This window comes from Balaenoptera ricei, chromosome 3 (genome assembly GCF_028023285.1).
Source record: "Balaenoptera ricei isolate mBalRic1 chromosome 3, mBalRic1.hap2, whole genome shotgun sequence".
Taxonomy (NCBI): domain Eukaryota; kingdom Metazoa; phylum Chordata; class Mammalia; order Artiodactyla; family Balaenopteridae; genus Balaenoptera; species Balaenoptera ricei.
In genome coordinates, this window is record NC_082641.1 from 64679277 (window position 1) to 64697487 (window position 18211).

At 39.9% G+C, this 18211-nt stretch overlaps 1 protein-coding gene across 8 annotated transcripts in view; it reads left to right on the top strand.

The window, feature by feature from the left end:
• RASGRF2 (Ras protein specific guanine nucleotide releasing factor 2) overlaps positions 1-18211 on the top strand; it is a 229323-nt gene that overhangs the window by 39275 nt on the left and 171837 nt on the right. The window contains exon 1 of one of the 8 annotated variants that reach the window (XM_059916678.1): positions 4922-4945. The exons of 6 other annotated variants lie outside the window; for them this stretch is intronic. The gene's annotated coding sequence lies outside the window, so the exon portion shown is untranslated. Of the gene's footprint in view, positions 1-4921; positions 4946-18211 lie in introns of those variants that run through there. One more of the 8 variants, XM_059916677.1, reaches the window with a different exon arrangement.

Sequence of the window (18211 nt, forward strand, 5' to 3'; positions counted from 1 at the left end):
TTCTTTCCCGCATTTATATTCTGGATACTGGATTTAGTACTATGTTTTGATCCAGGTATTTACTAAAATAGCTAGGTGGCTATTGAAATGCCATTCATTTGCTGCCTGTTTTAAATGATCGATCATGGAAAAAAAAACTATAACTGAGAAGGAGTTAAGGAACATATGGACAATATCTTGTGGTGACCTATCCATTCTTAATATTTTCTGTGACTCAGAAGATGCAGTTTTGTCATTGTAAACAAGTGATTATGTGATATTAAAATGAAGGGACTATAATTACTGCTGGATAAATTTGCATCTTCGGAGAAGTAAAAAAAAAAAATCTTAGTGTACCTTTACTTAGTAACAGTCTAGATTTTAAAATATATTAGTTCCTGTGGAATATCCAGATCATGTAAATAAGAGTATTCATTGTGTAGACCTGGAAATTTTGTTATTAAGCCATTTTTTTCCAGGATTTTGCAAGATGTTATCTCACTAGATAGAGTGAGATGGAATATTTGATAATAGAATTATCATTTTCCCCAACAATAAATTATCAGCATTATGGTACATTTATTATGACAGGTTTGGCAAGCAGCGTGGCAGACCTGACTCTGACCATTGGTCCACTTATGGACAAGAGCCGCTTTTTTGATGTCTTCAAACCAGATGGAAACTGTTAATGAGAGTCCCTTGAACTCTGTCCAGTGGGTGTGAATTGGTCAAAGTAATTGATTACCTGCCAGAGGAAAGTAGTTATCTCAGTTTTTTTAATATCACAAAGGGTTAGGTTTTTTTTTAAATAAAGGAAAAGTAAATTGGTTTGTATCTTAAGGTTTATTCATGAAAACAAACAATTTTTCAGCTTTATTGAGGTATAATTGACAAATAAAATTGTATAAAACCAGTATGTTTTGATTTCAGGCATCAAAATAGAAAGCATCAAAATAGAAATACAGGGTCAGTGACGAGGCTGAACTGTATAGACTTAGGTCTATAGTTAACAGAATATCTACTTTTTCTCAATTATTTTAGGAAAAAGAGACCTATATTTTCTTCCCCAAACGGTGGGGAGCTGAGCCTTCTACATGTTTACCATTGTCCTAGGTCTTTGAAGAGGGCCCTGGAGGTAACAGCTGGGGCTTCGCCTAGAGAGGGGCTCATGTAACTTTAGAGCAGAGGTGCTAACAGGGTGCCGGGTGTACGCATCCCCACCCTCCGGCTTAAAAATTCCTGCCTGAAAGTAGAGTGCCTACTGCAGAGCTGCTGGTGCAATGACAGCTGGGAGCTGACATGTGTGCTTGTGTTTGTGTTAATGTTGGCAGGCAGGCTGGTCAGAGCCTCAGAGCATTTAAGGTTCTCTGGGATGATTTGAGGCCTGTAGCCAGAATAAAGCTCTCATTTGCTGCTGAGCTCTAAACACAATGAGCAGTTTCCTGTCATTGAACGGGGGAGAGGAAATAATGCTCAGCTACTGAGTTTTAGATGTTCTTAGATTTCAGGTCTCCTCCTTGATTTGAAACCAGATAGGGCTTGGCACGTTACTTCTTGCACGCCCTTTTGTTTCCGGGCAGTGATTGACCTACTGATCACGGAGTGGGATCCATTTCCCAGTAAGTTCATGGACTTTCTGTGAGTAAGAGGTGGGGCAAACAGCTAAGAGGCTGTTTTGGGTGTGGTGTGAGGCCAGGAGGCTGCACGTCCAGTCCAATAGCAACGTTCCACCAGCTGGCTTGTGAGTGAGAACCACTGGACACCTAACTACTTGGTTAAACCATTTGAAGCAGATTCATTTCTTACATCTTAATAATGTATTGTTCTTTAAAGCAGGTGGCTCTCTTGGCTGGCTTTTTCCACAGGATGGTATATGCAGCTATTTAATTTGGGTCATTTCATCAGTTGAAATGGCTCTGGAGAATTTACCATCTTAACAGAGAGAGGCAGGAGTTCCAGAGCTTGGGTAGCATAACCAATCGCAGGGCAGCAAATATGGAAAAAGTATAAATGCCCTGATTGAAATCATAATCTACGTAGATGATTGTTTTCTCCTCAATATGACATCATCAGTATTCTTTACTTGGAACAGAAGTGCAATGCATGCTGATAAATTTTTAGTATTTGTTTTCAGTTGCACTCATCCCCACAGTGAATTTTAAAACAATTCAATTTCCCCCAATTTCCCATCCCCTACCCCCCAGCCCTAGGCAACTGCTAATTTACTTTCTGTCTCTATGGATTTGCCTATTCTGGACATTTTATATAAATGGAATTATGTATATGTAGTCCTTTGTGACTGGCTTCTTTCACTTAGCACAGTGGTTTCAAGGCTCATCCATGTGTGTATATAGCATGTATCAGTACTTCATTCCGTTTTATGACTGAATAATATTCCATTTCATGGATATACCACATTGTTTATCCATTCATCAGTTGATAAATATTTGAGTTGTTTCCACTTTTTGGCTGTTATGAATAGTGCTGCTGTGAACATTCATATATAACTTTTTGTGTAGACATATATTTTCCTTTCTCTTGGGTATATACCCAGGTGTGAAGAGACATGATTTTCTGCACTGCTTTTTTCTTCCTAGCTGGGAAGGGGAAGGGGCACTTTCCTTGGTGAAGTAGGCTCAGTGTTGGAGAGAACATTGATTAGGAGGCAGGAACTGTGGGTCAGAGTTCTAGGTCGGCCCCTGACTGGCTATTTGTTAGGAAATTCACTGTTTCCTCAGCTGTACAATGAGGTACTTTTTTATCAGACAATCTTTAAAGTCCCTTCCAAGTTAAAAAAAAATTTCCTGAGTGATAATAAAAGGTTTTCAAGATATGAAAGAAACTATTTCCAGTGAGGTCTAAATAACAAACCACACCCCCACTGAAGTCCCTAGATGCTATATTTTGTTTCCTAGTTTGAAAAAAAAACTTGGACTTTAATATGTAATTAGTTAGTTAAATGTTTGTATGTTTTTCCAATAAAAACAAATAAATGCTCCTTTAAAAACTAGATGACTATGGAACCCAAATTACTTAAATTTGTATTACCCAATGACATCTACTTGAACGTCTTGGGGTATTTCCTGTCATTTTTTTCCCACTTTAGGTTATTTTGTTGTTTACTGAGCTGTAATCACACTCGGTTCACAGTTTTCTGTTGGGATCCTATTTTGATAGCCCTTTAGGCTTTTCTTGATTTCACTTCGATGCTTCTTACTCTGACTGAAGGACCCTTGAAAGTGGCAGTCTCTCGATTTAAATGGTTTTCTGAAACCGTCAACAGTTTTGAGAGTGGAAAGGTGTTCCCAAAAGTGTGTTCCATTCAAAGTAGTCAGTAGAAAGATATGTCCACAGTAGATGGGGATGAGGCTGCAAATGATTTAAAATCCATAGTTTCATACCCCGGAGCAGCTAATCCATTTCCTCTTCTTGTATTTTGACTGATTAGATGCCATCAAAATCATGTGCTTATTTTTTTCACAATGTAATTTGTTCAAAACGTTTCTGATTGTGGTTTCAAGTATACCAGTTCTTCCCAGAAAACATGCTCCCAAGGTTCTTTCCCTTGTTGGAAGGAAAGGTGAACTTGAGTTTCCTTTTGCCTACTTGCTGGTTTTCAAGCTCAACAACTTGAAAATTTACACTGACCTTTTCTGGTTCCTGAGAGATGGTTCTGTACAGTGAAGCAGGCCCTTCTTCCCTGGGGTGCAGAGGTCCATTCTTTGCCCTGGACCTTTCTCAAGCTGGGCCCTGAGGCTGGAGCGGCCCCTACCCTCTGGCACCACACATCTGAGAGGGTCGGTTCCTGGGATGCCCCTGCTGTGTACTGCGGTGGAAGTTAGCTGGGCAGACACTCCCTCACTTTTTCTTTTTCCCTTTTATCTTTAACTTGTGCCATCAAACTCAACTTTCTCACGGTATTCTTTTGGTTATAGTAAATACTGTTTTGTATTTATTCAGTCAGCATTATGGAGCCCTTACTATATGTCAGGCACTAGGATTTAAGAGATCAGAGGCACAGTTCTTGTTTTGTTGAAATTTAGTACTGTAATACAGACTTCTTAAACATCTGGCTAGAAAATGTGAAAAAAATCATAAGTGCTGGATTTTTTTTTAACCTTTAAGAACCTGGTTTGAATGGATACAGAGACTTTCTGCAGAAGGTTGTGTATGACTGCCGGGTTAATTCTTACAAAATACAGCTTTTATTATCTCATGGTTCCAGCCCAAGAAAATATAATAAATCACTATTGCCTATGGAATAAAATTTATTTTCTGTAGTTTCTGTGGCTCTTTAAAATCTGATAAATTGTTGCAACCTTACAACACTTTTGTTAGAGGGTTGTGTTCCTTTCCTCCTCTGAGGTTATCACCAATGGACCACGTGTAGAAGAATATCCAGTCAAATGAGAGACAAAGGCCGATTTATTAATCTGGGTGCACCTCACCCCCTGACTATGTAGGACAGTGTGGCCTGAGCTTGACATTGAAAGAGGAGCTTCCTATTTCCCTTGTGTACTCAGGCCCTGCAAATAAAGAGCAGGGCAAACCCAAATTTGTTAGTGAAAATAGCTTCATGAACATAAATTCTTTATATGGAAGAATTCAGGTAATTTTCACAATAACTCTGTGAGGTAGGTGTAACAATCAGCCACATTCTTAGATGCAAAAATTGAAAGACAGAGATATTGAGCAACTTGCCTAAGGATATGTAGGTTCATAAGGGACATCAAGGGGACTTGAACCCAAGGAGTCTGGCATCAGGACCGGAAAAGTCAACCGTCAGGATCACCCGCCTCTCCATGATGACTGCTAACCTTACTCCCCTAATTGCAGGTACAACTGAGAGAGAAGGGTGACTCTATGTTGTTCTTCAAAGCAGTGACCCCACCATAGAGGAGACCAACGCACTGAATGTGAAATGCTGAGCAAGCAGATCAGATGGGGCATCCTTGTTTGGGAGGGGGTGAGTAGGACATGGAGACATGACTGGAAAGAGCAACAGAAGTGTCCACATCCCTTGGCAGTGGCAGTAATGGAGAGGTTCTAAAGGCCCCGAACTTCCCCAGGAACATCCAGTAAGAGACCTCTGCCTCATTTCTGCCAGTTTCTTCACACTTACTCTTCCCATATTCTGTACTGTCCTTCTTTCTGGATGCTCTAGTCCCCTGGGACTTGGCCTTGGGGAGCGACTTAACTTGTATTTTGATGTATGTGCACTTGATCTCCTATAGCATTTATTGTCTTCATCTATAGTAAATATTTTCTAATAGGCCGAAATCAGGATGCATGGTCTGATATACAGGAACAACTGTCTCAAACCTGAAAAAATGAATGATGATGGTTGCCATTTTCATACAGCTTATTTCAGCACTTTGACACACCTTACACTGTTATTTAGTCTTACATTGTTATTCAGTTGTTTTATGAGTGCCTAATTTGGCTCTTTAGCTAAATAGTAATGTCCTTAAGACCAGAGAGTGATACATATGTTTGCGTGTGTGTGTGTGTGTGTGTGCTTGTATGTGTATAACATACCAGCATGATACTTTCTAAAATAAGGTGGTTGATAAATATTTAGTGGATATCTTCCTCCCTCCTTCTTTCTCTTTTTCCCTTCCTCCCTCCTTTCCTTTTTTATGGCACCTGCTGTCTCTTGGGCTGTTGATATAAAGATTAGAAATGAGGATAGAAATGGTTAGGGCAGCAGATAGGAACACTATAAAATTCAGGGGTAAAACTCTGTAGACTTGATGATTTTTGGAAATTTATTTTCTGGACATACCTACTGTCTATCCAAGTTCCAGCCCATCTATTTCTCCTTCCCATGTGGTCCATCCTTTGTGGTGAGTTGGCTCAGCAGAGCAGACCTTTGTGTCAGAGTCCAGGGTTTTAGACTCATATGACCTGGCTAGCTTTGCCATGTGTTAAGCTTTCACAACAGAGAATAGGAAGCAGTGTGTTTGGTTGAATGTGAGTCCATTACTGTCCTGGGCCTACAGCTTAGAGCACATGCCCTGGTGGATTGGGGATGACTGTCATGCTTCTTTAAGCCTATTTCCCTATCTGTAAAATGGGAATAAGTCATGGAGTCATGGTGAGAATTAAATGAGAAAATACAGAAGGAATCTTAGTACAATGCCTGGCGTATGTTAAGCACTGAATAGATGTTAGCTATTCTTATGCCCAGACATGAACATGCAGACATGAACATCATATGCTGCCCAGGTTAAAGAAGCTCCCCTGAGAGTGTCAGCTCCCAGAGGGTAGGAATACTCAACTGCTTATAATTTCCAGTTATAGTTTCACGAATGGGGCCACTCTGTTGCTGAAATTGTGGTGTGTTGTTTGTCGTTTGAGTAGCTGATTATCATGCCCGTCAGATGCAGCCTTGTGTCAACCTTGGCAAACATGGAGTAAAGATCCCTAAAGAAAATCTAAAAACAAGTTAAAAAAAAACCCCAAACTATTCATATCTTTTGTTCACTCTTGAGACTCTCAATCAACGGACTAACTCAATATTCAAATTAAAAATTTTATGTACCGAAATGTTATGAGGAATAATTGAAAACCTTCTAAATGTTTCAAAAATAGGCAAATAAATTTAAGTAAACTGTAGTATATCCTCTCTGTGCAATGCTATACAGGCTTTTATAAATGTTTACCACATTTTAAGTAACATGGAAACATATTTAGGTTATCATGTAACTTGAAAAAAACTGGAGTAACATTGCATATGCAGCATGAGCTCAACTATATTAAACTGGCTTTTAGAAAATAGAATGTATTGAAATACATCAAAATTTAACAATGATTGTCTTTGGATGATGTTGGGATTATGGATAAATTTCCCCCTCTAATTTTGCTTCTCTCTATTTTCTGTATTTATATGATTAATGTGATTATTTTCATGTGCAAAAAATAAACTTTTTCAAAAGGGGTAAATAACTTACATAGGTGGTAGACAAACCCGTGGCATTTGGCTTGTATTTTCACAATGAAGAAAAGAATCAAATGCATAAGGCATAGGCTGAATTACTTGTTATGTCTTCCTCAAAGAGAAATTAGAGTGTGGCATAAACTAAATTAAAGACACCCTGCTTTGGAGAATTTGGGAGAGGTTTAGCTTTTTGAGGATTTTTGGAGAAGCAGCAAAAATATACAGCTGTAGCTAATGAACATGTGCATGTGTGACTTTTCTTTTCCAGGACTGAAGTTTGATATTCTTAGCCATTCTGATTGTGGAGATTTGAGATTGTCGTTTTCTTTTAAATGTCTGACAGCCATAAACTTTCAGCTATCAACAAATGAGGTGACAATGTATTTTTAATATTAAACGTCTTTTTTTGGGGAAGAGGCCCAGCAAAACCATCATTAATAGTTCACATTCAGAAAACATTTTGAGTTCCCTTCCTAATCCTGCTCCTTTGGTATTTAATAGCCAGGCGTGTCCACCAGATGTGCTCCAAGTCCTTTTATTTACATAAATGTTTCCAGCAATTCATTGTACATTTTTCTACTTATAAGTAAATGCCTACCATATAGCCCTCTTTTTTACACTGCGATGCTTTAGCATTATTTGTTTTGTTTTAAAGCAGAAAAATGTCTAATTGACCCTGAGTATTTTTCAAATCTTTACCATTCATAGGACTATTTATATTTATGTCTTTAAAATGTATATGCTCATTATGGCTAATTTGAAAAATGCATAAAGTGTATAAATAAGAAGATAATAATTACTAAGGGGTAACTACTGTTAACATTTTCATTTTTTTCTTCCATTTTTTTCATTAATACTTTTTCATAAATGTTAATTCTGTATTCTCTAGCTTGCTTTTACTGCCTTTCCTATAAATGTTGGTACATGTAGAACTCATTCTTTTAAACTACTTATTCATGGTTTACTATAGTGTATTTAGCTATCCTTTTATTGATAAATATTTAGATTGTTGTCTTTTTTTTGGCTCTTAAAACAGTATTGCAATGAGCATCTTTGTATGTGCTCTTTGAGTGTTTCTCTAGGAAGTAGAATTACTGGATGATGGGATTTGCTTTTACGTTTTCTTCATTTAGTACGTGTTTTCAATATATTTCTTTATCCATTTACAAACACATATTATAAATAAATAGATGTTACATATATTTATCTTTCTTTTAGAGTAAATGGTTAGTTTCATTCCATCTATCGCTCTAAATCTTGCTTTTTTGACTTCCTGACCTTTTCCCCTGTCAATGGAAATGTTATAGTGTAATTGAACTTTTACAGCAGATCCTTAGATACGTGGAGATATGACCGTGAATTTGCCTTCTAGCAACTTAACTTTTAAAAAACTTCAAATTTTGTTATTATCTCAAACTTTAGTAGAATTGCAAGAGTAATACAAAGAACTCTTGTATGTCCTTTACCCGGATTCACTAGGTATGAATATTTTGCCCCATTTACTTTCCCTCTCTCTCTCCCTTTCCATAGATATGAATTCATAATTTTTCTTTAGCTTATTCATTTGGTTATGGTGGTGTCTGCCAGAGTTCTTCACCAAAAAGTTGCTTTTTCCTGTGTAATTATTAATAGTTTATGGGGAGATTCATACATGTTTATTTGAGTATCAGCAGTTATTTATTTCTTGCTGAATAGTTTTCCATTGTACTAATGTACCACATTATTATTCACCTGTTGAAGGACATTTGAGATTTTGCTAGGCATGGAAGTGCATCAGCCAGATCCCCCTTCAGAGAAAGAGTTGCTACCCAGCTGCAGGGAGTTGGTCAGCAGACAATCTCTAGCTGTCAGCTCCTTCAGAGTCTACTACAGCTGCAGAGAGCTGCCTTGTCCAAGATTACACCCTTCCTGAAGCAGCCCACATTCAGTGACTGAGTGAGGCAGTGGTATAAAGGTCCAGCCATTTCAGCCTGTGGTGGGACAACTCTGACACACAAGTTTTACTTTTTACCTCCACGACATCCACCACTGTTACACCAGCACCCTTTTCTCAGCTAATGCCTATGGCTGTATAGGGTATCCTGTACAACTCAGTGAAGGAAAAGGGAAAAGCCCAAGCTTGGGTTGCGGATGGGTCAGCTCCAAATGGCCTTGAAAGACTGTGATGAGAAATTCTCCCAATGGGTGGACCATCGGACTGTGCCCCTGATCATCCACTTTGTGTGGGAAGAGAAGTGGTCTGAGACTCAAACATATATAAACTTATGGGAAGTGGTGAATGTTCTGGCTGGCATCAAAGACCTGGAAGGAAAAGGATTAGAAGTTTGGGGATGGCAAGACCTGAGTAGAAGCATGTGGATGGACAAATAGGAGTGAGCCCCAAGTGTGACAATCTCTGCAGCATCCACTAGAGAGATTTAAAGACTCTGGATTCTATTCTATTCTATTTTCCTCTGAAGGGTGTTCATTTCTTATTCTAGCAGGCAGTTTACTTGGCACTAAACGACCAAATCAACAAACTGACCAGGCCACTTTATTTCAGATAATGTCTGTCACTGGTCACCCCAGTGCTGATACGATGAGCATATGAACAAAATGACCATTGTGGCAGAGAAGGAGGCTACTCATGGGCCCAACAGCATAAGTTTATTCTTACTAAGACTGATCTAGCTCTTGTTGTGCTAAATGTCCAAACTGACAGCATTAGAGATCAACACTGAGCCTTCATATGGTACCATTTTTAAGGAGATCAACTGTCTTCTTTGTGGCAGGTTTGCTACATTTACCCTTTCATTGGAAACAGCAGTCTCTAATCTGCAATTATGTTTATCCATTTAATTTTTTCATTTCAGTTGTTATGCTTTTCATTTCTAAAATTTCCATTTGCTCCTTTTTTTAGAATTCCATTTCTCTGCTGAGATTCCCCATCTGTGTTCTCATTATAACTCTCTTTTCCTTTGTCTTTGTATACATTTTAAATAACTGCTTTGAAGTTCTGTCTGCTAATTTCAACATCTGTGTCATATTTTCTCAGGATTATGACCCTAGTTTTCCTGTTGTTTTTTTCCTACTAACCTTTTAGCATATACTGGACATATTGGATAATACATTTTAAAGACTCTGGGTTATGTTGTTTTCCTTTGAAGAATGTTCATTTTTATTCTAGCACGCAGCTTACTTGGACGACTCAGTTTCTAAACTCTGTCTTCCTGTGGCGGGTAGTAGCTGAAATCTTTGATCAGTCTTTTCACTCTTGTAGCTGTTACTTTTCACAGGGTTCCTTGGAAGTTTTCCTGTTACGCATAGTTCAGGGGCTAGCCTGAAAATATTCTTACAGAGTGTGATTATTAATTTAATTGCTCAGAGTGCTCCAGTTTAAATATCCCATAATTTAATTTGTCCCCTATTGTTGGACAATTTTATTATTGTTAATGATGCTATAAACATTCTTAGACATAAGTCTTTGAATGTATTTTTAATGATTTCATTAGTATCAGAGAATAGCTTAAAGTCTGTGATACAAATTGCCAACCATCTCCACAAAGTTTGTAACTGTTTTTATTTCAATCAGCACATTACACTTCCTAACTCTGGATTTTATTATTTAAAAAATTGCAATTTGAAAAGATAGTCTTAGTGCACTAATATGCATTTCTTTTTCATATTTTCACCTATTTGTGTCAACTTTTGTTTTGTTTGTGGGCAAATGAATATTCTGTTTCTTCTCCCACATTTCTATTAGGATATTTGGCTTTTCCTTATTGATTTAGAAAACTTCTTTATTTATTAAATAAATAAATAAATAAAATTAATTAATTAAATTAATCTTTTTATATTATCCAGTTTTTGGTTCATGAGCTATGGCATTTGATCATTATTATTTGATTATCATTATTATTAGGGCTTCCATCTTTGAGGTTTGCTCAATGAATTAAAGTGCTAATAATTATTGCTGAGTAGTTAGCACTTAAAATGTAACAAATGAAATAAGATTTCAAAGGACTCTTTCTGTCAGTTTTGTATTGTTACGAACCCAATGCTTCTGATTAAAAACCATCAGTGCAACAGTGGTTCTTAGTTGATCTGATAAGTGTAACTGATGATTATCAATATAAACCAGGCACAATGTCATAAAAGACTTTACCTCTTAAAAGGCACTAATTATTTCTTTATTTAGACATGTATTTCCTTTTACTCCCATTTTGGTAAATTGCCATGCAATACAAACTGAGATATTGAACAGCAAAATCAGAACGCTGGTCTAACCGTTGTTTATATGCTTCCTCTATTGCATACCTTAATGGTGAAATTCTAGAGTATGTTACAGCTACTAAAGGATTTTGATACTGTGGGGTATTAGAGGCCATCCGGTTCTGTTTTCCAATGGCAGGAATCCCTTTCTAAACACCATTGAGATATGGTCAGCTGGCAGCAGCACCCCATCCTGTGTTTAGAAAAGTCTTCCAAATCTCTCACTTTAACCTTTTATTCCTGTTTGTGCCTTCTGGAGCTACACAGGATAAATCTGAAGATGGTCTCATTAGACATATTTCCCCTGCCCACTTTTCGGCATAACCATTGTCCCTCTTTGACAGAGCACCTCAAAACATTTCCTTGCAGCAGCAGGGGAGCTCTAGCACTTACTCAAGTCTCTTTGTTGAAGTATTCTCTTCACTGCTAAGTGGGACTAACTAACCTAGGTGTTAACAGCATACATTTTCACTGTACGTACTTTTACACAAATGAGAATATGGTTGGCCAATGGGAAATAAGTAAAACCAATGGTTGAAATGAGAAAGTGATGAAGATGGCATGAAGTAAAAAGGTTTTGGAGGTTTCGTGTGAAGTTAGAAGTTCCAGACTAGTTCAGGAGAGGCCAGGGTAGAGTGGACACTGGAATGGTGCTAAAGTTTAGTTGCCTTGCTGTAAGAGAAGGCTGTGACATTGGTGACTGAATTCACATGTGTGCTCAGTCGGTGGCTCTAGGCAGACATGAGTTAGATGTCTCTCTTTAAAGATAGTAAGTAAACAGGAGGGCTGGGGATGGGGTGAAGCCAGTCACAAAGATCAAATGTTATCGTCAATAACATCTGTCCCTGTCTGGAGTGGTGATACAAGAGAAAGGCACTTATGTGAGAATGTAACGAAACATGAAGAGGAATCACTGCCTTTTCCTGTGAGTCAGGGATGATGACTTAAGCCACCATGTATCATGCTTCCCTGTTCATAAATTTCAATATAACTGGTGATTTATGGGACCTCAGATCCCTTGGTTGCTAAAAGTTTCTCTGTTGCAATTTTTATATGATAATCTTTCAGAGATTTGAAGTGCATCCAAATATATCAAGTTCTTTTAGCCATTCTTAAAATGACAGGCTTTCTGACCCCTTGGCACAGTTTAATTTGACTCACTTCTCTCTGAAATTTGGAAGCCAGACACAATGTATTTTTCCTGTTGTGGTAGAAAACCACAGTAGGAGGCAGTCAAACTCTTACTCCTTGAGCTGGATTCTAAGTTCAATTCTTGTCCATTTAAATATGTTTAATAGAAGAATACATTCTGAGGCAGTTCTTAAATGCTGATATTGTAGCATAGCGTGGATTTTATGCATGTTAATACTCTGCTTTATTCATAGTTTCAAGTTTACAGTCTGTGTTTTGGTTTCTGTTGGGACAAATCATTTAGCAAATTCTTGCATGTCATTGAAAATTCAAAATACAGCTCTTCTCTAAGCCTTCGGGAAAATTAGAAATCTTTTCATCATGACTGTCAAACAACCACAAAAAAAAGCATCCACAAGAACAAAACAACCAACAACCACCATAATAAAAACAGTATGACCTCTTCTTAATTACCAAGTACCCAGTGTGCTGGTTTATAATTTTAATACATCCTTTATTTTCCCCATGCGCTATTATCTGAGGAAAGCAGTGGGGAGAAAGCAGGAGGAACACTTGAATTACCCAGTTTTGCAGAGCTGGAACAAGTGCGGTGTCCGAGGCAGACTCGAGGTGACCGCTTTCTCGGTGAGATCTGGCAGTTCTACCACCACAGGAATGACAAGACACACTTCATGCTTTTCAAGACACTTTGATGTGTGTTATTGCATTTTATCTTCACCTTGGGGTTAGTAGGAGAGGTAGTCTTGTCTTCACTTCGCCCAAGAACAAACAGCACGAGAGGAGTTTGCCAGAGTTCACACTCAGAATCCTGATGTCCCTCCTTCTAGCCTCGGTCACCTTCTGTGGAACCACACTGCTTGCTCAGGTGCGACATGAATCTGTGAAGTCGGCTTGTACTGAAGTGAATATGCCCATGGCAAGACCTCTGAATCTCAGAGTTGAAAAGGAAGTGAACCAGTGGGGAGGGGGAAAGCCTTCAGCACCTTAGGTCTTTGTTCTTAAGAAGGAACAAAGGAAGGAAGTAGGAGATTTGAAGTAGTAGGAGGAAGTAGTTGGGAGATTTAACATATGTTTTAACAATAAAGAATGAGCTTCAGGGACTTCCTTGGTGGCGCAGTGGTTGGGAATCTGCCTGCCAGTGCAGGGGACATGGGTTCGAGCCCTGGTCCGTGAAGATCCCACGTGCCGTGGAGCAACTAAGCCCGTTCACCACAACTACTGAAGCCCACACACCTAGAGTCTGTGCTCCACAACGGGAGAGGCCACCGCAATGAGAAGCCCACGCACCACCACAACTAGAGAAAGCCTGCACACAGCAACGAGGACCAAATAAATAAATAAATAGATAAACCAATGAATTAAAAAAAAAAAAAAAAGAATGAGCTTCAGCGTGTAACCATGATATGAAAAGATGGAGTCTATGAAGTAGTTGGAAAATACGGTCTCCTTTAATTTACACAGAGTCTTCTTTGGAGCTAAAAGTACCCATGAGATAGAGTTGTGGTCAAGAAATGATCCCACTATATAAAAACAGTCCCTGAGGCAGGAGAGTGAAATGATTTCTCTTCCAGAGACCAATGGTGCTGGGTCCAAGATATAATGCTTTAGGCTTTTCTTCTTCAGTGTGTGTCCCATCAGCTGGCACAATGGTGACCAGGTGCAGTGGGCAGAGAAGTCCCTTGCAAGTAACATTGCACTGGCAGGAAATACAAAAGAGTAGGAATGCCAGGAGGAGGAGGGGAGGGGATGGTATCAAAAAACATGACGTATTTCCCCTTTTTTTATGCCCACCTGGATGTTATTTTCAGTCTGTCTTCTCTTATCTCTCTCTCACATACTGCCAGGTCAGTGGCAGCAAATCAGATTTAGAGTGATCTGTCTTTGCCTCTAGGGCTCAGGGATGGGATACTTTTCTCTTACAGAGGGCCAGTCACATACTAGGAACATAAATTGAAGTTCCTGTGAATGGTAAAGATAGTTATCAGTTTGGGTGAAGTTAAACTCCTAGGAGTGAAAATTAGTGTAAGGGCACATAAAGCTCAGTTTCGTCAAATGTATCAAATGTTTAAGATGTATTTCATTTCCACTCTACAAGCAGTTACAGAAAGAAAGGGGAGAAGGGAGGAAGAGCAGGAGGTAATGAATCATAGCTAGATTAACATGAGCACAGAGTTTGTTATTGCTTGGGAGATGCACCTAGACTGGAGAATTGCTGTCCATGGTTTTCATCCATCTCCACATCCAGAGACACTTGGAGTGTCCCTTCTGACTGACGTGGATGGTCATAGCAGCGCACGGGGCTGCTGCAGGAAGAATATGCTCCGGGCTGCAGAGGGCCACTCAGTAGCGTTATTCACATTCCTGGGGACTAGGAAGGCCAGACCCCAAGGCCTGGGTGGGGTTTGAGAGCTCCTCCTGGCTTTAGAGCCATGCTGTGGTCCCAGAGGCACTGCCACTCCAGGCTGCTCTGTTTTCATGACCATTAGCCCCAGGTGTGTAAGTCACCAAGCTGGGAACATTTGGAAGGCATCCATCTTTTTTTTAAAAATCCCATCCAGTGTCTGACTCGCAGGGTCAGAAATGTGGCCTGTGGAGAGGAGACCATAGCAAGTTCCTGTAGGGCCTCCCATCCCTCCCAGACAGGAGCCAAGTGTGGGAAGAGGATTCGAGGAGGATTCTCTGCCTCAAAGGCTGCAGAGAGCGTTGGTTTTAGTTCTCTTAATCTGAAACTGAAAAAATGTCAACAACATACGTAATAATTTAAAACCCTGAAGTACCATCAAAATAATAATACATACGGCACAGCAGTTTTTTTTAAAAGAGATTATTTTTCTGCCAAATACTTTAAGAAAACCCACAGTGGTTTTTAATCTTCTTTTGAACATCATTGATTTGACCAACATCATGTACTTTTTCTGGGTATATAAGTAGTATTATAAAAACCTAGACATAGTTTTGAAAATGGATACTATCTTTATCGTTGATTATATAGCTATATGTGTTTATTATAAATGACTCAAACAATTTGAAAATGGAATGAGCATATTTTTGTTGGCTACATAGCTTTATGTCTTTATTGTAAATGATTCAAACAATACAGAAATGGAGAATGTGGAAGTGGTCCTATGATACCATCCTCCAACAATTGCCACTGTTTTAGCTATAAACTTGTTAACTTGCAGAAGCCTAAGGCCCAGCGTTTTAAGTGAGCTTGTGTTCTCATATTGGGTTACATTTGTTCTTTCTGCAAAAACACATAGCATAAACAGCAGCAAACCCATTATAATAAAAACCAGACAACTGAAAAATGAAAATGCATATAAAGCTTCAATAGATACCAATAAGACCCTGAACATTTAAATTTCATAGATCTGTTCATTATGTTGTCTTTCTGGCATTTTATGGTTATTGTAGGTAAGAGGTAAGACCCTTTGGTGAATCTGCCAACCTACAGTATCTGTTCTTATTGCTTGTCTAGGGGGTTGTAAAGAACATCATAATGTTCTGTTTTCTGTCTTATAAAAATATGTATTTGGTAGCTTTAGGGGTCTTTCTGAATCTTTTCTCTGGACGTCTACCTGGATGTGATTATATAGTCATGAAGTTGTCATGTGTGGCTGTTTGAAGCAAATTTATTAGGTTAACTATACCTCATGTTTCTTTACTGATGATCATTTATTCACCAAACATTATTGAGGGATTTGTGTGTGCCCAGCACAGTGCTAGGATCAAAGGTACAAAGGGGCAAGTCCTGCAGGGAAGGGAGACACATGCATGGGCAACTCTAAGGCGATGTGAGAACAATGTGCACGGGGTTATTGCCAGAGAAGAGGGGGACTCCTTTTTGCCAGAAGGTGCCTGGGAAAGATTCTTAGCAGAATTGACGGTTCGTGACATGAGTCATGAAAGTTCAATAAGAGTGTGTAGGTGGAGAAGGGACTGGAGATGAAGAAAGTCAAGACAGAGATGCACTGAGAGGGAAGGGAATTAACATTTGTTAAGTGCCTCCCGGGTGCAGGCACTGCATGTCAGCTAATCAGTCCTGTAAGGTCTCTTTCCTCTCTATCCTCTCATTGACCAGGGGAAACTCAGTCTCAGAAAGGTTGCATGACCTGCCCAAGGTCTCAGAGTTACCACTTGGAGGAGTCAGGATTCACACCCAGGTTTGGTGACTCTGGAGACCATACTCTGTCAGTAGCATGAGGCTGAGGAAACAGCGTGTCTGTCTTCTTGCGGGAGTGATGGGTTGATTGGCTGGAGTGTGGTGTACTTTGTAGGAAAGAGGCAGAAATGAGGTTAAAAATGGAGAATGGGGCCAGTTGGTGTGGGTGTTTGAGAATACCAGTGAGGGTTTGTAAGCGGATACGAAAACTCAGATTTATCTTTTAGGAAGAGAACTCTGGCCACCTTGTTTGGGCTGGAGGGAGCTGGGTAAGACTGCGGACAGGGTTGTAGATTTACCCTCACTGCACTTAGATGTTCAAAAACATTTTTTTCCCTAAAGTTGACCAGACTTTCTCCTTAAGACCCCTTCCCCACTTAGTAAGTGGAGAAAAAAGAACCGGCATTTAGCTGAGAGTAGTAAATTCAGTCTGCTCCAATCATGTAAAAAGTAATGCATTCTCTCTTCTGTGCCTCACGAAGATGGTGTCTCAGTAAGTGGGGGGGTCCCATGCCCTTGAGGTTGTATGTGTGTCTTTATCAGAGGTTGGGGGGCGGTCCTTGCTGGTGCTGACTGGGGTCTGGTGTTGTCCTGGCTCTGCCTTGGTCATCTGTTGCTAAAGTGTATGGCTGCTGTAACTTGTGGTCCATGCTCTCTCAGGTCAGTCAGGGTCCAGGTGTCCGTTTTGCTTACACGGCCACACCTTGGCTCTTGCTGGGGCTGCATAGCCCACCCCCCCCCATGAGGTCTGATAGCCCCCTTCCCGCTACAGTCCTCCATGGTACCCTCAGGGACATCACACCACTTGAATACTAGGGGGGCTCTGGATAGCTAAACTCAAAACTTAGGCCCTGTCTTTACCTAACCGCTGTGACACAATTTTACTGATTTACATGATACGGTCATTACCCATGGGGTCACCACCCCACGTTGTCATGAGGGTGGGTGTGGGGCAGGAGAACATTGCGTAAGATGACATCCTCTGTTGCTCCAAAAGGAAAGTGGTACAGAAGTTCCTCGGCTTTTGGCTTTGTCATCAACCCTTCTAGGTCCTCAACCTTCTCTGGGATTTCAGGCTCAAGTGGGGAGAAGCTGTACCATATGTGTCTCTGCTGCCTTCTGCCTTCTTACCCACATCCACCGCTACTTCTCTTCCACATTTCTTCTTGTGTTCACAACCCACTGGGACTTCCCCTAGGTCATCCAGTCCTCCTTCCAGAGAGGCCATTAACCTCCCATTTTGGGCTGTAATAGCAGCTGAGATGTAACGAAGGAGAGAGACCAGCTATAAGACAAAGCAGTCTCAGTTGGAAAGTATTTCAAAGTTGTCATGTCTGTCATTTTCATCTGTGATAAAGATGTTACAGTAATCTAGGTGAGGGATAATAAAAGCCAGAAGAGAGTCTTAGGAGGGAGCATTGGTGAAACCCAATGTGGGGCTGATAAGAGGGAGAAATTGAGGGTGGCTTTGAGGTTCCTAGTTGGGACAACTGTTGGATAAAGACGTACTTGACAGAGAAAACACAAGTGGAGAAGGAATAGTTGTGAGGGCAGCGGGTACAAGGAGGAGCATTAGCGGGTGGGAGGGAGGGAGGGAAGGTAACGAGTGAGTTCAGTTTTCGACTTGATTGAAATGCTGGCTAATGGCAGAACTATGGGGCTGGCAGTGGGAGAGCATCTGCCTGGAGAAGTATATTTGGGAATAGGTGAACCTATCCAAGGAGAAA